The sequence below is a fragment of the Salmo trutta genome, chromosome 17 (genome assembly GCF_901001165.1).
Source record: "Salmo trutta chromosome 17, fSalTru1.1, whole genome shotgun sequence".
Taxonomy (NCBI): domain Eukaryota; kingdom Metazoa; phylum Chordata; class Actinopteri; order Salmoniformes; family Salmonidae; genus Salmo; species Salmo trutta.
In genome coordinates, this window is record NC_042973.1 from 20433743 (window position 1) to 20449031 (window position 15289).

At 40.4% G+C, this 15289-nt stretch overlaps 1 protein-coding gene across 5 annotated transcripts in view; it reads right to left on the reverse strand.

Annotated features, from left to right (window-relative positions):
• The window catches only part of LOC115151829 (serine/threonine-protein phosphatase 6 regulatory subunit 3), a 29446-nt gene that overhangs the window by 13838 nt on the left and 319 nt on the right, over positions 1-15289 (reverse strand). The gene's annotated exons all lie outside the window — the stretch shown is intronic.

Here is a 15289-nt window from a genome sequence, read left to right on the forward strand (position 1 = left end):
GCTTACATTCATTTCTAAAATAAGTAATATGATAAACTGCTGAAAACAAATATTTAGCCTAGGTCATAAGACAAACAAAGCTCTAGGAAAGTATTTGGGCTGGTAAACCATAGTTGTTCCAACATCGTAGGAAAAGACTGCACTTCCTTGTCACCATCCCAACAACTTTGCCCAAAACAGAAGGTGTCTGCACTTTTTGTTTAAACTTAAAAGCATTAAGAGAAGCTCTACTCAGCAAACCTCTCCTCATGCAAACATACTGGCAATGTCATTGCTTGCACAGAACACTGGGCTTGGTTAAATCACATTGTCACATTTTAAAGGAAAATACCACTCAAAAACGACCTATTGGTATTCCCCCCCATTAGTCCACTGTTGATAATCACATGCAAAACATTTTGGGACTATCAGCAGTCAAATTATAGGATTTTTAAGAAGCAAGTGTCACATCATCATGCATTTCGCATCATCAGTCCAATATCTTAACTTGACATGCAAAACCCTTTTGGACTGTTAACAGTGAACTAATGAATACTACACCAAACAATAGTTTGAGTGGATTTTTCCTTTAAAGTTTCAATCAGCAGTGGAAACAAAGCAAACTCCCCTCCACTGTTTCGGCAAAAAAAACGGAGGGATGGGGCCGGAAAAATGTAACCACAGTCAAATTCACAGAGAGCTTTGGATGCACGGACTGACCATTATGATACCAAAATCATAGTTTTAACCATGTTTTGAGGCTATATAGTGTTTGTTTACTTCGCTTACAAACATGGGAGTAAAAAAAAGCTTGTTGGGTTCTGATGGGGTAGAACAGTTGAATTAATCCCATGAAGCATTTAAGTTACATTCTTCAAGAATCAATGGGTACATAAAACATTAATTTATAAGTCAGAAAACTGATACAGCAACTGCTTATTTCCCCTTTAAGAGGCAACATAACACTGTGTCAAGAACTCGCTGTAGGAACCAAGCAGTGAAATATGTCCAATGCACACAATAGGCATATGACTCAAAAGAAACAGATTTTCCGCTGTGTACACTTGGCCCTCAGTACAAAAAAAAAAAAGTATTTTCCTGTGGGGAAGCCTGTGAGAAATAGGGTTAAAGGTTACATAGCAGCCATCTTGGCATGCTAAACCAGCACCTCAGATTCATCAATGGCTGAGAAGAAAAAGCTTATTAATAGACTAAGTGGGGGCTGGGGGAGAATTGACATTGGCCCCTGTCCAGGGACATGCATGCTTTGATGAAAGTGTGCAAAAACAATGTGATTTTCAAAAACACCAGTACAGAGGTCAAAATGAATGACATGGATAACATTGGTTGTCTTGCATTAATTCTGTCTACCATAGGCAACCAAATAATGAGAGTAAAACAATGATTTTATGACCAACCAGGAACACAAGTGAAGACTGAACAAAGGCCTGTGCCACAAACAACAATAAGCACTGTCAGCCATTGGTTTCCATCTATTCTAAACAGTGATGCACCAATGACATTTTTGGCTGATACCAACATCTTCCATGCAACAAAAAAAAACTGATACCGATATTTAACATTTCTGCAGCATTTTAAGCATTTTAGTACAGTTAAATAATTAACACACACAGACGCAGCAGTCTAAGGCTCTGCATCTTAGTGCAAGAGGCGTCACTAGAGTCCCTGGTTTGAATCCAGGCTATATCACATCCGGCCGGGATTGGGATTTCCATAGGGAGGCGCACAACTGGCTCAGCGTTGCGTTGTCCGGGTTTGGCCGTCATTGTAAATAAGAGTTTGTTCTTAACTGACTTGCCTAGTTAAATAAAAGGTTACACACACACACACCAAAAAGCTTGGCATTTACGCATGTCCCCATTACCAGTAAAACAATCAAAACAGATTTATTTCACTTACTTGCTGTGCTGTTTCATTGTTCAGTCATTTCATTTTGAACCAGGATTTCTAATGGACGCTGTTTGAGTCTTTGCATGTCAAAAAAATATGTCAAATAACACTATTTGACGTGTCAAATAAGCTTGTTGACCAATCAGGACCTGAATATGACTGCACATCACACAATTTAACGTGTTCATAAATGTACACAGTTATTACACATTGATTAGACTATCACTCGTATTTCATATATGTCACCGATACGTACACTATGATGCTGGTAAAGTTGTCTCGCGCACCTACAGTGCTGGTCATTTAAAAAAAGCTAGCTAGTTCATGGACGCAAAACATTTTTTTCCCCAAAAACATACAGTTGAAGTCAGAAGTTTACATACAGGTTGGAGTCATTCAAACACCCCACAAATTTCTTGTTAACAAACTATAGTTTTGGCAAGTCGGTTAGGACATCTACTTTGTGCATGACACAAGTAATTTTTCCAACAATTGTTTACAGACAGATTATTTCACTTATAATTCACTGTATCACAATTAGAGGTCGACCGATTAATCGGAATGGCCGATTTAATTATAGCCGATTTCAAGTTTTCATAGCAATCGGTAATCTATATTTAAAGCCACCGATTTGTTTATTTTTTATACCTTTATTTAACTAGGCAAGTCAGATTAAGAACATATTCTTATTTTCAATGACGGCCTAGGAACGGGGGTTAACTGCCTTGTTCAGGGGGGATTTGGGGATTCGTTGTTGCAACCTTCCGGATACTAGTCCAACGCTCTAACCACCTGCCTTACATTGCACTCCACGAGGAGCCTGCATGGCAGGCTGACCACCTGTTACGAGGGCAGCAAGAAGCCAAGGTAAGTTGCTAGCTAGCATTAAACTTATCTTATAAAAACGATCAATCTTAAAACCTGTTGGGGATAGGGGGCAGTATTTACACGGCCGGATAAAAAACGTACCCGATTTAATCTGGTTACTACTCCTGCCCAGTAACTAGAATATGCATATAATTATTGGCTTTGGATAGAACACACCCTAAAGTTTCTAAAACTGTTTGAATGGTGTCTGAGTATAAGAGAACTCATATGGCAGGCAAAAACCTGAGAAGATTCTGACCAGGAAGTGGCCTGTCTGACAAGTTGTTGTTCTTCTTGCCTCTGTTTATTGAAGACTGAGGATCTTTGCTGTAACGTGACACTTCCCACGGCTCCCATAGGCTCTCAGAACCCGGGAAAAAGCTGAATGACGTAATTCAAGGCCCAGGCTGAAACACACTAGCGCGTTTGGCAAGTGCTCTATCAGAGGGCCATTAGACGAGGCGTGTGCATGAGGGGATAGCATGCTTTTACTTTCTCTCTCGTTGAATGTAAACAGGCTTTGCCGGTCGGAATATTATCGCTTTTTTATGAGAAAAGTGGCATAAAAATTGATTTTAAACAGCGGTTGACATGCTTCGAAGTACGGTAATGGAATATTTAGAATTTTTTTGTCACGAAATGCGCCATGCTCGTAACCCTTATTTACCCTTCGGATAGTGTCTTGAACGCACGAACAAAACGCCGCTGTTTGGATATAACTATGGATTATTTGGGACCAAACCAACATTTGTTATTGAAGTAGGAGTCCTGGGAGTGCATTCTGACGAAGACAGCAAAGGTAATAACATTTTTCTTATAGTAAATCTGACTTTGGTGAATGCTAAACTTGCTGGGTGTCTAAATAGCTAGCCCTGTGATGCCGGGCTATCTACTTAGAATATTGCTAAATGTGCTTTCACTGAAAAGCTATTTTAAAATCGGACATAGAGTGCATAGAGGAGTTCTGTATCTATAATTCTTAAAATAATTGTTATGTTTTTTGTGAACGTTTATCGTGAGTAATTTAGTAAATTCACCGGAAGTGTTCGGTGGGAATGCTAGTCACATGTTAGTCACCTGCTAATGTAAAAAGCTGGTTTTTGATATAAATATGAACTTGATTGAACAGACATGCATGTATTGTATAACATAATGTCCTAAGATTGTCATCTGATGAAGATCAAAGGTTAGTGCTGCATTTAGCTGTCTTCTGGGTTTTTGTGACATTATATGCTAGCTTAAAATGGGTGTCTGATTATTTCTGGCTGGGTACTCTGCTGACATAATCTAATGTTTTGCTTTCGTTGTAAAGCCTTTTTGAAATCGGACAGTGTGGTTAGATTAACGAGAGTCTTGTCTTTAAAATGCTGTAAAATAGTCATATGTTTGAGAAATTTAAGTAATAGCATTTCTAAGGTATTTGAATATCGCGCCACAGGATTCCACTGGCTGTTACATAGGTGGGACGATTTGGTGCCACCTACCCTAGAGAGGTTAAACAACAATGTAACTCCAAGTCAATCACCCTTCTGTGAAATCAAACTGTCCACTTAGGAAGCAACACTGATTGACAATAAATTTCACATGCTGTTGTGCAAATGGAATAGACAACAGGTGGAAATTATAGGCAATTAGCAAGACACCCCCAATAAAGGTGTGGTTCTGCAGGTGGGGACCACAGACCACTTCTCAGTTCCTATGCTTCCTGGCTGATGTTTTGGTCACTTTTGAATGCTGGCGGTGCTTTCACTCTAGTGGTAGCATGAGACGGAGTCTACAACCCACACAAGTGGCTCAGGTAGTGCAGCTCATCCAGGATGGCACATCAATGCGAGCTATGGCAAGAAGGTTTGCTGTGTCTGTCAGCGTAGTGTCCAGAGCATGGAGGCGCTACCAGGAGACAGGCCAGTACATCAGGAGACGTGTAGGAGGCCAACAACCCAGCAGCAGGACCGCTACCTCCGCCTTTGTGCAAGGAGGAGCAGGAGAAGCACTGCTAGAGCCCTGCAAAATGACCTCCAGCAGGCAACAAATGTGCATGTGTCTGCTCAAACGGTCAGAAACAGACTCCATGAGGGTGGTATGAGGGCCCGACGTCCACAGGTGGGGATTGTGCTTACAGCCCAACACCGTGCAGGACGTTTGGCATTTGCCAGAGAACACCAAGATTGGCAAATTCGCCACTGGCGCCCTGTGCTCTTCACAGATGAAAGCAGGTTCACACTTTGTCACGTCTGTCACGTGCTGAGTCTGGAGACGCCGTGGAGAACGTTCTGCTGCCTGCAACATCCTCCAGCATGACCGGTTTGGCGGTGGGTCAGTCATGGTGTGGGGTGGCATTTCTTTGGGGGGCCACACAGCCCTCCATGTGCTCGCCAGAGGTAGCCTGACTGCCATTAGGTACCGAGATGAGATCCTCAGACCCCTTGTGAGACCATATGCTGGTGCGGTTGGCCCTGGGTTCCTCCTAATGCAAGACAATGCTAGACCTCATGTGGCTGGAGTGTGTCAGCAGTTCCTGCGAGAGGAAGGCATTGATGCTATGGACTGGCCCGCCCGTTCCCCAGACCTCAATCCAATTGAGCATATCTGGGACATCATGTCTCGCTCCATCCACCAACGCCACGTTGCACCACAGACTGTCGAGAAGTTGGCGGATGCTTTAGTCCAGGTCTGGGAGGAGATCCCTCAGGAGACCATCCGCCACCTCATCAGGAGCATGCCCAGGCGTTGTAGGGAGGTCATACAGGCACGTGGAGGCCACACACACTACTGAGCCTCATTTTGACTTGTTTTAAGGACATTACATCAAAGTTGGATCAGCCTGTAGTGTGGTTTTCCACTTTAATTTTGAGTGTGACTCCAAATCCAGACCTCCATGGGTTGATAAATTGGATTTCCATTGATTATTTGTGTGTGATTTTGTTGTCAGCACATTCAACTATGTAAAGAAAAAATTATTTCTTTCATTCAGATCTAGGATGTGTTGTTTAAGTGTTCCCTTTATTTTTTGAGCAGTGTATTTTTTAAACCTGCATATTTAGTTACTATTGCCTGCTAACATGAAATTGTGTCACTTATCTTGCGTTCATTGCACGCAGACAGGGTATATGCAACAGTTTGGGCCGCCTGGCAAACTAATTTGCCAGAATTTTACCTAATTATGACATACCATTGAAGGTTGTGCAATGTAACAGGAATATTTAGACTTAGGGATGCCACCCGTTAGATAAAATACAGAACGGTTCAGTATTTCACTGAAAGAAAAAATTGTTTGAGATGATTCTACCATATTAATGACCTAAGGCTCATATCTCTGTGTGTTATTATGTTATAATTAAGTCTATGATTTGATATTTGATACAGCAGTCTGACTGAGCGGTGGTAGGCACCAGCATGCTCGTAAGCATTCATTCAAACAGCACTTTCGTGCGTTTTGCCAGCAGCTCTTCGCTGTGCTTCAAGCTGTTTATGACTTCAAGCCGGGTGGGTATAAATTTGTGGAACGTTCAACAGGAATCTATTCCAAAAACTTTGTAAATAACAAGGTTGCCAAAAAACAACGCATACAAAGTTGTATAGCGGCAGAATAAGATACCGGGTAGGGAGTGGTCTATTTCATTGCGTTTTTCACTCATCACATTTATTCCAAAACATTTCTGTCCTCACTCTGGTTGCCTATGGACAAACATTAACTTCTCTAGGGTAGGGGGATGTATTTTCACGGCCGGATGAAAAACGTACCCAAATTAAACGGCCTACTACTCTGGCCCAGGAACTAGAATATGCATATTATTAGTAGATTTGGATAGAAGACACTGAAGTTTCTAAAACTGTTTGAATGGTGTCTGTGAGTATAACATAACTCATATGGCAGGCAAAAACCTGAGAAAAATCTAACCAGGAAGTGGGAAGTCTGGTGCTTGTAGTCCTTTCAAGGCATTGCCTATTGAGCACACAGTGACTTAGGGTTCATTTTGCACTTCCTAAGGCTTCCACTAGATGTCAACAGTCTTTAGAAAGTTGTTTGAGGCGTCTATGATGAACAGAGAGTGAACAGAGGAAGTTGGAAGTTGTTGACTCAGGAAAGCAAATGAGTTCATTGGTTCGCATTCACGTGAGAGTTAGCTGTGTTCCAAAACGTTTTTCAAGACACTGGAATCGTCCGGTTGGAATATTCTAAGTTAAAGGCCCTAAAGATTGATGCTATACAACGTTTGACATGTTTGAACGAACGTAAATATAACTTTTTTATTTTTTACTTTCCATCGTGAAATTTGCGGCGCGCTTCCTACACTTGGAGTAGCTTACTGAATGCGGAAACAACAAGGAGGTATTTGGACATAAATTATGGACTTTATCGAACAAAACATTTATTGTGGACCTGGGATCCCTGGAAGTGCCTTCTGATGAGGATCAAAGGTAAGTGAATATTTCTAATGCTATTTATGATTTTAGATGACTCCAAAATGGCGGGTATCTGTATTGCCTAGTGTATTTTTCTGAGCGCAGTACTCAGATTATTGCAAAGTGTGCTTTCCCCGTGAAGCTTTTTTGAAATCTGTCACAGCGGTTGCATAAAGGAGATGTTCATCTATCATTCTTTGAATAACAGTTTAATATTTTATCAACGTTTAGGATGAGTATTTTTGTAAATTGTTGTGCTGATTCACCGGCAGTATTGGAGGCAAAATATTTTCTGAACATCACGCACCAATGTAAAAGGCTGTTTTTGGATATAAATATCAACTTGATCGAACAAAAAATGCATGTATTGTGTAACATGATGTCCTAGGAGTGTCATCTGATGAGATCGTCAAAGGTTAGTGCATAACTTTTGGCTGAATTTCTGGTATTTGTGACGCCTGTCCTTGCTAGGAAAAAGGCTGTGTGGTTTTTCTTGTGTTAGATTGTTAGGACAGTTCCAACTTTATGCTTTCGCCGTAAAGCCTTTTTGAAATCGGACAACGTGGTTACATTAAGGAGACGTGTACCTTTAAAATGGTGTAAAATAGTCATATGTTTGAGAACTTTGAATTATGACATTTTGTGGTTTTGAATTTGGTGCTCTGATTTTTTACTGGCTGTTGAATAGTGTGAACTGTGGGTGGGACGCTAGTGTCCCACCTGCCCAAGAGAGGTTAAGAATAAGCTACGTGGTGAGTTGACGCCTATTCGGCAGCTAGTTAGCCAGGTTTGTATGGGTTGCTACTTTGTATGCGTTGTTGGTTGGCAACCTTTTACTTTACGTTTTTTGGAACAGATTCCTGTTGGAACGTTCCACAAATTATACCCACCCCTTCAAGCCTATCAACTCCTAAGATTAGGCTGGTGTAACCGATGTGAAATGGCTAGCTAGTTAGCCTGGTGCGCGCTAATAGTGTTTCAAACGTCACTCGCTCTGAGACTTGGAGTGGTTGATCCCCTTGCTCTGCATGGGTAACGCTGCTTCGAGGGTGGCTGTTATCGATGTGTTCCTGGTTCAAGCCCAGGTAGGAGCGAGGAGAGGGACGGAAGCTATACTGTTACACTGGCAATACTAAAGTGCCTATAAGAACATCCAATAGTCAAAGGTATATGAAATACAAATCATATAGAGAGAAATAGTCCTATAATTCCTATAATAACTACAACCTAAAAAACTTCTTACCTGGGAATATTGAAGACTCATGTTAAAAGGAACCACCAGCTTTCACATGTTCTGAGCAAGGAACTTAAACGTTAGCTTTCTTACATGGCACATATTGCACTTTTACTTTCTTCTCCAACACTTTGTTTTTGCATTATTTAAACCAAATTGAACATGTTTCATTATTTATTTGAGGCTAAATTGTTTTATTGATGTATTATATTAAGTGAAAATGTGTTTATTCAGTATTGTTGTAATTGTCATTATTACAAATAAATAATCGCTGTTGAAAAATCATAAAATCGGTCAACCTCTAATCACAATTCCAGTGGGTCAGAAGTTTATATACACTATGTTGACTGTGCCTTTAAACAGCTTGGAAAATTCCAGAAAATGATGCCATGGCTTTAGAAGCTTCTGATAGTCTAATTGACATCAATTGACTCAATTGGAGGTGTACCTGTGGATACATTTCAAGGCCTACCTTCAAACTCAGTGCCTCTTTGCTTGACATCATGGCAAAATCAAAAGAAATCAGCCAAGACCTCAGAAAAAAATATATTGTAGACCTCCACAAGTCTGGTTCATCCTTGGGAGCAATTTCTAAACGCCTGAAGGTACCACGTTCATCTGTACAAACAATAGTACGTAAGTATAAACACCATGGGACCACGCAGCCGTCATACCGCTCAGGAAGGACACGCGTTCTGTCTCCTAGAGACGAACGTACTTTGGTGCGAAAAGTGCAAATCAATCCCAGAACAACAGCAAAGGACCTTGTGTAGACAGTGGAGGAAACAGGTACAAAAGTATCTATAGCCACAGTAAAACAAGTCCTATATCAACATAACCTGAAATGCCACTCAGCAAGGAAGAAGCCACTGCTCCAAAACCTCCATAAAAAAGCCAGACTACGGTTTGCAACTGCACATGGGGACAAAGATTGTACTTTTTGGAGAAATGTCCTTTGGTCTGATGAAACAACAATAGAACTGTTAGGCCATAATGACCATCGTTATGTTTGGAGGAAAAAGGGGGAGGCTTGCAAGCCAAAGAACACCATCCCAACCGTGAAGCACGGGGGTGGCAGCATCATGTTGTGGGGGTGCTTTGCTGCAGGAGGGACTGGTGCACTTCACAAAATAGATGGCATCATGAGGCAGGACAATTATGTGGATATATTGAAGAAACATCTCAAGACATCAGTCAGGAAGTTATAGCTCGGTCGCAAATGGGTCTTCCAAATGGACAATGACCCCAAGCACACTTCCAAAGTTGTGGCAAAATGGCTTAAGGACAATAAAGTCAAGGTATTGGAGTGGCCATCACAAAGCTCTGACCTCAATCCTATAGAAAATATGTGGGCAGAACTGAAAAAGTGTGAGAGCAAGGAGGCCTACAAACCTGACTCAGTTACACCAGCTCTGTCAGGAGGAATGGGCCAAAATTCACCCAATTTATTGTGGGAAGCTTGTGGAAGGCTACCCACAACGTTTGACCCAAGTGAATCAATTTAAAGGCAATTCTACCAAATACTAATTGAGTGTATGTAAACTTCTGACCCACTGGGAATGTGATGAAAAAGAAAATCTGACATAAATCATTCTCTACTATTATTCTGACATTTCACATTCTTAAAATAGAATGGTGATCCTAACTGACCTAAAACAGAATTTTTACTGGGATTAAATGTCAGGAATTATGAAAAACTGAGTGTAAATGTAGTTGGATATGGTGCATGTAAACTTCCGACTTCAACTGTGGCAAAACGACAATCTGTTTCAGTATATAGCTAGGTGTCATCATCTAAAATAACCCTAATTTATAAGACAGTTCTGATATGATTAATGGTGGTTGGACCCATCTATGTGAAGCTAGCCACAATAAAGATTAGCCATAATAGTGGACTACGCCGTTAGCCTTCAAAATAAGCTAAAGCTTCGACTCGTCAAATTGTGTTATTTGACGTGCATCTTTTTTGACACGCAAAGACCCAAAACGGCGTTGCATAGTATGTCGTGACGCTATTACTGTGCAACTCCGGTAGGGCAACATCTGAAAAATAGCGCACTTGGTAGTGTGTACCGGTGCTCGACCAGTCACGAAAGCCAACATCACCCACGACAGAGAACGATTAATTGTCAAGGGCAATTAATTCCATTATCTTGGCGTTAATGGATTTCGCCTTTGAGTTGTCTCACTGAAAATTTCTTACTCTTTCAAATGACTGCTCTACTTGATGACTGCTCGATCCACACAGCAGACATTGTGGGCTAGGTTAGGAATGCTGGGTTGTACGTGTAGCGCAAAATTTTACGTGGCGTCATATGCAAGTCACCTTTGACATCGGTTGAGCACATCGGCGTTAAACTAGACACCGGGCCAATACCGATGTTGGCATTTTTAGCTAATGTCGGCCGATTCCAATATGTTCACCGATATATCGTGCATCCTTAATTCTAACCATGGCCAGAGGGGTATATTACAAAGAAGGATAAATGAGTTAGCCAGCTAAGTTTCCTAAATATTCTGAAATAACTTTGTATATTTTAGAAAGATAAATTGGCATGGTGCAATTGCCTCAACCAAAGACAGACATCTACATTGAACAAAAATATAAAAGGTTCCATGTTCCATGAGCTGAAATAACAGATTCCATAAACATTCCACACACAAAATTCTTACATTTGTTTACATCCCCGTTAGTGAGCATTTCTACTTTGCCAAGATAATCCATCCACCTGACAGGTGTGGCAAAGCAAGAAGCTGACTAAACAGCATGATCATTACGCATGTGCACATTGTGCTGGGGACAATAAAAGGACACTAAAATGTGCAGTTTTTTCACAACACAATGCCACAGATGTCTCATGTTTTGGCACGCTGACTGCAGGAACTGTTGCCAGAGAATTGAATGTCAATTTCTCTACCATAATTCTCCTCCAATGTCGTTTTAGAGAATTCAGCATTACATCCAACCGGCCTTACAACCGCAGACCCATGTATGGCATTGTGTGGGCGAGCGGAGTGCCCCATGGTGGCGGTGGGGTTACGGTACCGGCAGGCATAAGCTACAGACAACGAACACAATTGCATTTTATCGATGGCAATTTCAATACACAACAATAAAGTGACGAGATCCTGCAGCCCATTTATTTTTTACAGTATGTGACCAACATATGCAGATCTGTATTCCTGATCATGTGAAATCCATCGTTTAGGGCCAGATGAATTTATTTAAATTGATTGATTTCCTCATATGAACTGTAACTCAGTAAAATTGCATGTTGAGTTTATCATTCAATTATTAGCGCCTGATATATATTCTAGACATTTTCTGAAATTACAATGCTAACATATTTTTTTTAAAACTCCAGTCAAGCACCTTAAAGTTCAACTTATACTGAACAAAAATAGTGTTGCACAGTATTACTTACCTGCCAGTGTTGTGGTTGGCTGTGATATTCATTGTACCATCTAGTTGATAGACCAAAAGTAAAAGGCTGAACTCACCTTTTACTTTCGGTTTTGGTCCACCAGCTTCAAACAGCTGTAAAACCAGCTATTTTTGGTAAATTAAAATATATTTCACAGTGATTTAGATGGTACAATGATTCCCTACACTAGTCAGTGCTTCTTTTCTCAAACTGAAATTGAGCGAACAGCGTAGAATTTTAGCAACCAGGAAATGACAGCGATTTCCACTAGATAAAACAGCTAGTCAAACCAGCTTTAGTATTTTGACAGATGACACGCCGGCAGGAGAAATCAATAGGTGAATATCACAACACTGGCAGGTAAGTAATACTGTGACACCCTATAATTCTACTATTATCGGCAGATATATTATTGCAATGCAACCCCCCCCAAAAAAAAAAAATCCGGTGTAGCACCATTGATGAACCAGATTATTTATCAAAGTTAGCTGGCTAACTTATTGATCCTGCTTTGTCGTATCCCTCTGGTATGGCAAAAGTGTTTGCTCTCCTTGGAAAACAGCAGCTACTGAGAAGGCTTATGAGAGCACTTAATTCCAATTTCCATAATTTAAAGCTACAATGTGTAACTTTGTGGGCGACCCAACCAAATTCACATAGAAATGTGAGTTATAACAGATCTACCACTTCTTCGACTTGCTTTCAACGGGAATGAAAGATATGTGTACTATTTCTATGCTGAAGTTTCATTTTTGCATCTTTTACTTTTGGGATATGAAAACTATATTTCACAGGGGTTTAGATGGTACAATGATTCTCTACAAACTTAAACTAGGCAAACTATTAGAATTTTAGCAACCAGGAAATGGCAGAGCGATTTCTGCATGGTGCATATTTAAGGCATAACCCAGTTGAAAAAGACAGAACATTAAAAAAAACACTGGATAGCCAATCCCCAGGGGGTGAAAACAAAAACATGCAATATGTCAAATATATCACAACCGTACAAAACAATGTATACTCAGTCAAACATTCATGTATGCCTATTCCAGTGACAAGTGTAAAACTGAACTTCAGGGGTTACCAAAGGAAACATATTTTGTTTCATTGGCTACAGATTGGTAATACAACACTATCTGGTGTACAAAGATTGTTGGTGTCCATTACTGGGTGTTTCAGTAATGCCCCATACAAACCTCCACCATAGATTTTTCAACTAACCTGTTCTTGGCAATACTTTTTTTTCTCAATGAATCGAGAACTAATAAAGTATCTTTGAAATGTCTGTTTCCAATTGCTGGTGGAAAATGACATTTCTAAGTTAATTTCTGTTCTATGCGGGGGGGGCAAAGTATTTCCAATCATTTGTTCTGAACAGGACCATTTTCAATTTTTTTTGTTCCACTGTTCCGACCAGCAAAATAAAGTTCTGAACCGGTTCGAACCAAAAACAAGTACTGGTTTATATGTTTCAGTTCTTTTTTTAAACCTCTGAAATCATATTGTTTTTACATTTAGCTATACCCCTACACATAGACTCGGTACCCCCTATATATAGCCTCATTGTGTAACTTTCTTTTTTCACACCAGTTTATTTTATAAATATTTTCTGAAAACGGCATTGTTGGTTATGGTCTTGTACCTAAGCATTTCACTATAAGGTCTACACCTGTTGCATGTGACAAATACAATTTGACATTAAATTACTTCACCAATCATGCAGTGCGGATAGAGCAGCTTGCTATGGAGTGGGCAAGCTATCGCTCAGTGAGTTGTTTACATGGATGATGGACAGACAAGTAAGTGTAGGGAGCGAGATGGGGAGAGAGTGAGGATGGATGAGGCTGGGCTTGAAGTGCTGGGCATCTTGTGATGACATACATTATCTGAATAAAGCCCACAGAATTATACCTATGGAGGAGCAGCTCCTATGGAGGAACTTTGAATGTCTTTGAACTTTAGTTGTCTTAATGTTGTACCAGAGCTAGCTATCTAACAAGCTTGTGTGTGCAGAGCGGCACCAGAGATAAAACCACGTCTTACCTTTTTGTGGTTAATGAAGCCAATGTGAAATGTGATAACTATAGTATCCCTAACTAGCATTCAAAAAGTTAATACATTGTCTAATTAAAAATATCTTCCCATTATCTGAATAACATCAGTAGGCTACAGCTATGCTTTGGGGGGAGGGGCAGGTAGCCTTCAAGCCGCAAACACAGCTAAAGAGTTTCAATTGGCAGCCAGACACTGGAAGATGTTAATGATTGAGAGGGGGAGTGCTTTGCATAAGCATTTTGTTTAATTTGTTTGTGTTGCCTTGGTTTTAAAATAACAGTTATGTTCTGGAACAATATAGGTCACTTTCGTTCCTTGAATAATTTAGTTGTTTTCCAGTTCTGTTCCCTTTTCACAGAATCTAGAAGGAATAAACTATCGCTCTGAACAGGTTAGTTGAAAAATCTATGGTGGCGGATTGTATGGGACTTTCCTGTAACGCCCAATGACGGACACATTATCAGGCGTACAACCTGTAGCTACTGTTCCATGTAAACTAAACTAGAACGTGTCATCGAACCTAGGTAATATGTTTTGCTATAGGCTTACTTTTGTTTGTCAAGTGTAATACATTGCCCAGAGCAAAGGGTTACATTGCTGTTTCCCCCAACAAATGGGGCAAATTGCTGTTCAGTGTTCGTACTGCACACTACTTTTGTGAGTCTGCTATCAAGCTAGGTAACTTAACTAATATAGAAATGTATCAGGACAAGCTGGAACTGGCTAGCTAGTTATGTAACGTTAACTATTGTGATCAGAAACTGAACTAGCTAAATGCAATACTTCGCGTGACCTGGAGAATCTTGAAACGATTTCAAGACGACCTAGCTACATACAAAACATCAATAGACCGCTAATTGATAGCTAGCTAGCCAAGTTGGCTAACTGGATGTGGAGAACTAACAACAAGTTAGCAAAATACAAAAAGTGGTTTCCCGGTATCTCCAAACTACTAACTAGTTACCTAGCTAACACTAACTACTTCAAAGCATATTTGCCCGAAAAGCAAACGCTAACTAGCCAATAAACATTAACGTTACCCACCTAGCCGGATATTGGTTAGCTAGCTAGGTAACTTAGGTGTCAACAAGGTTGATCTTTTGGAAGACTTGACGCTCCAACTAGGGTATCTACTTTAGTTAGCTAAAACATACCAACATCTGTAAAGAGGAAAGAGGTATAAACACTGTTGGATAACATGCAAACTAGCTAGCTAACTCAGGTTAGCTAACGTTAGCATTTTCGGAAGTACCTGAACCAGAGCACAGGCCAAACCAAACGGTGTCGAACACTAAAATACGGCTAACGTTAGCTAACACCATTGTGCATTTCAATCGACCCCAGTTGACCTTCAGTCCCACATAACACGAACTTACCTTAACTATTGACTACAAGATACAACAAGTGACAT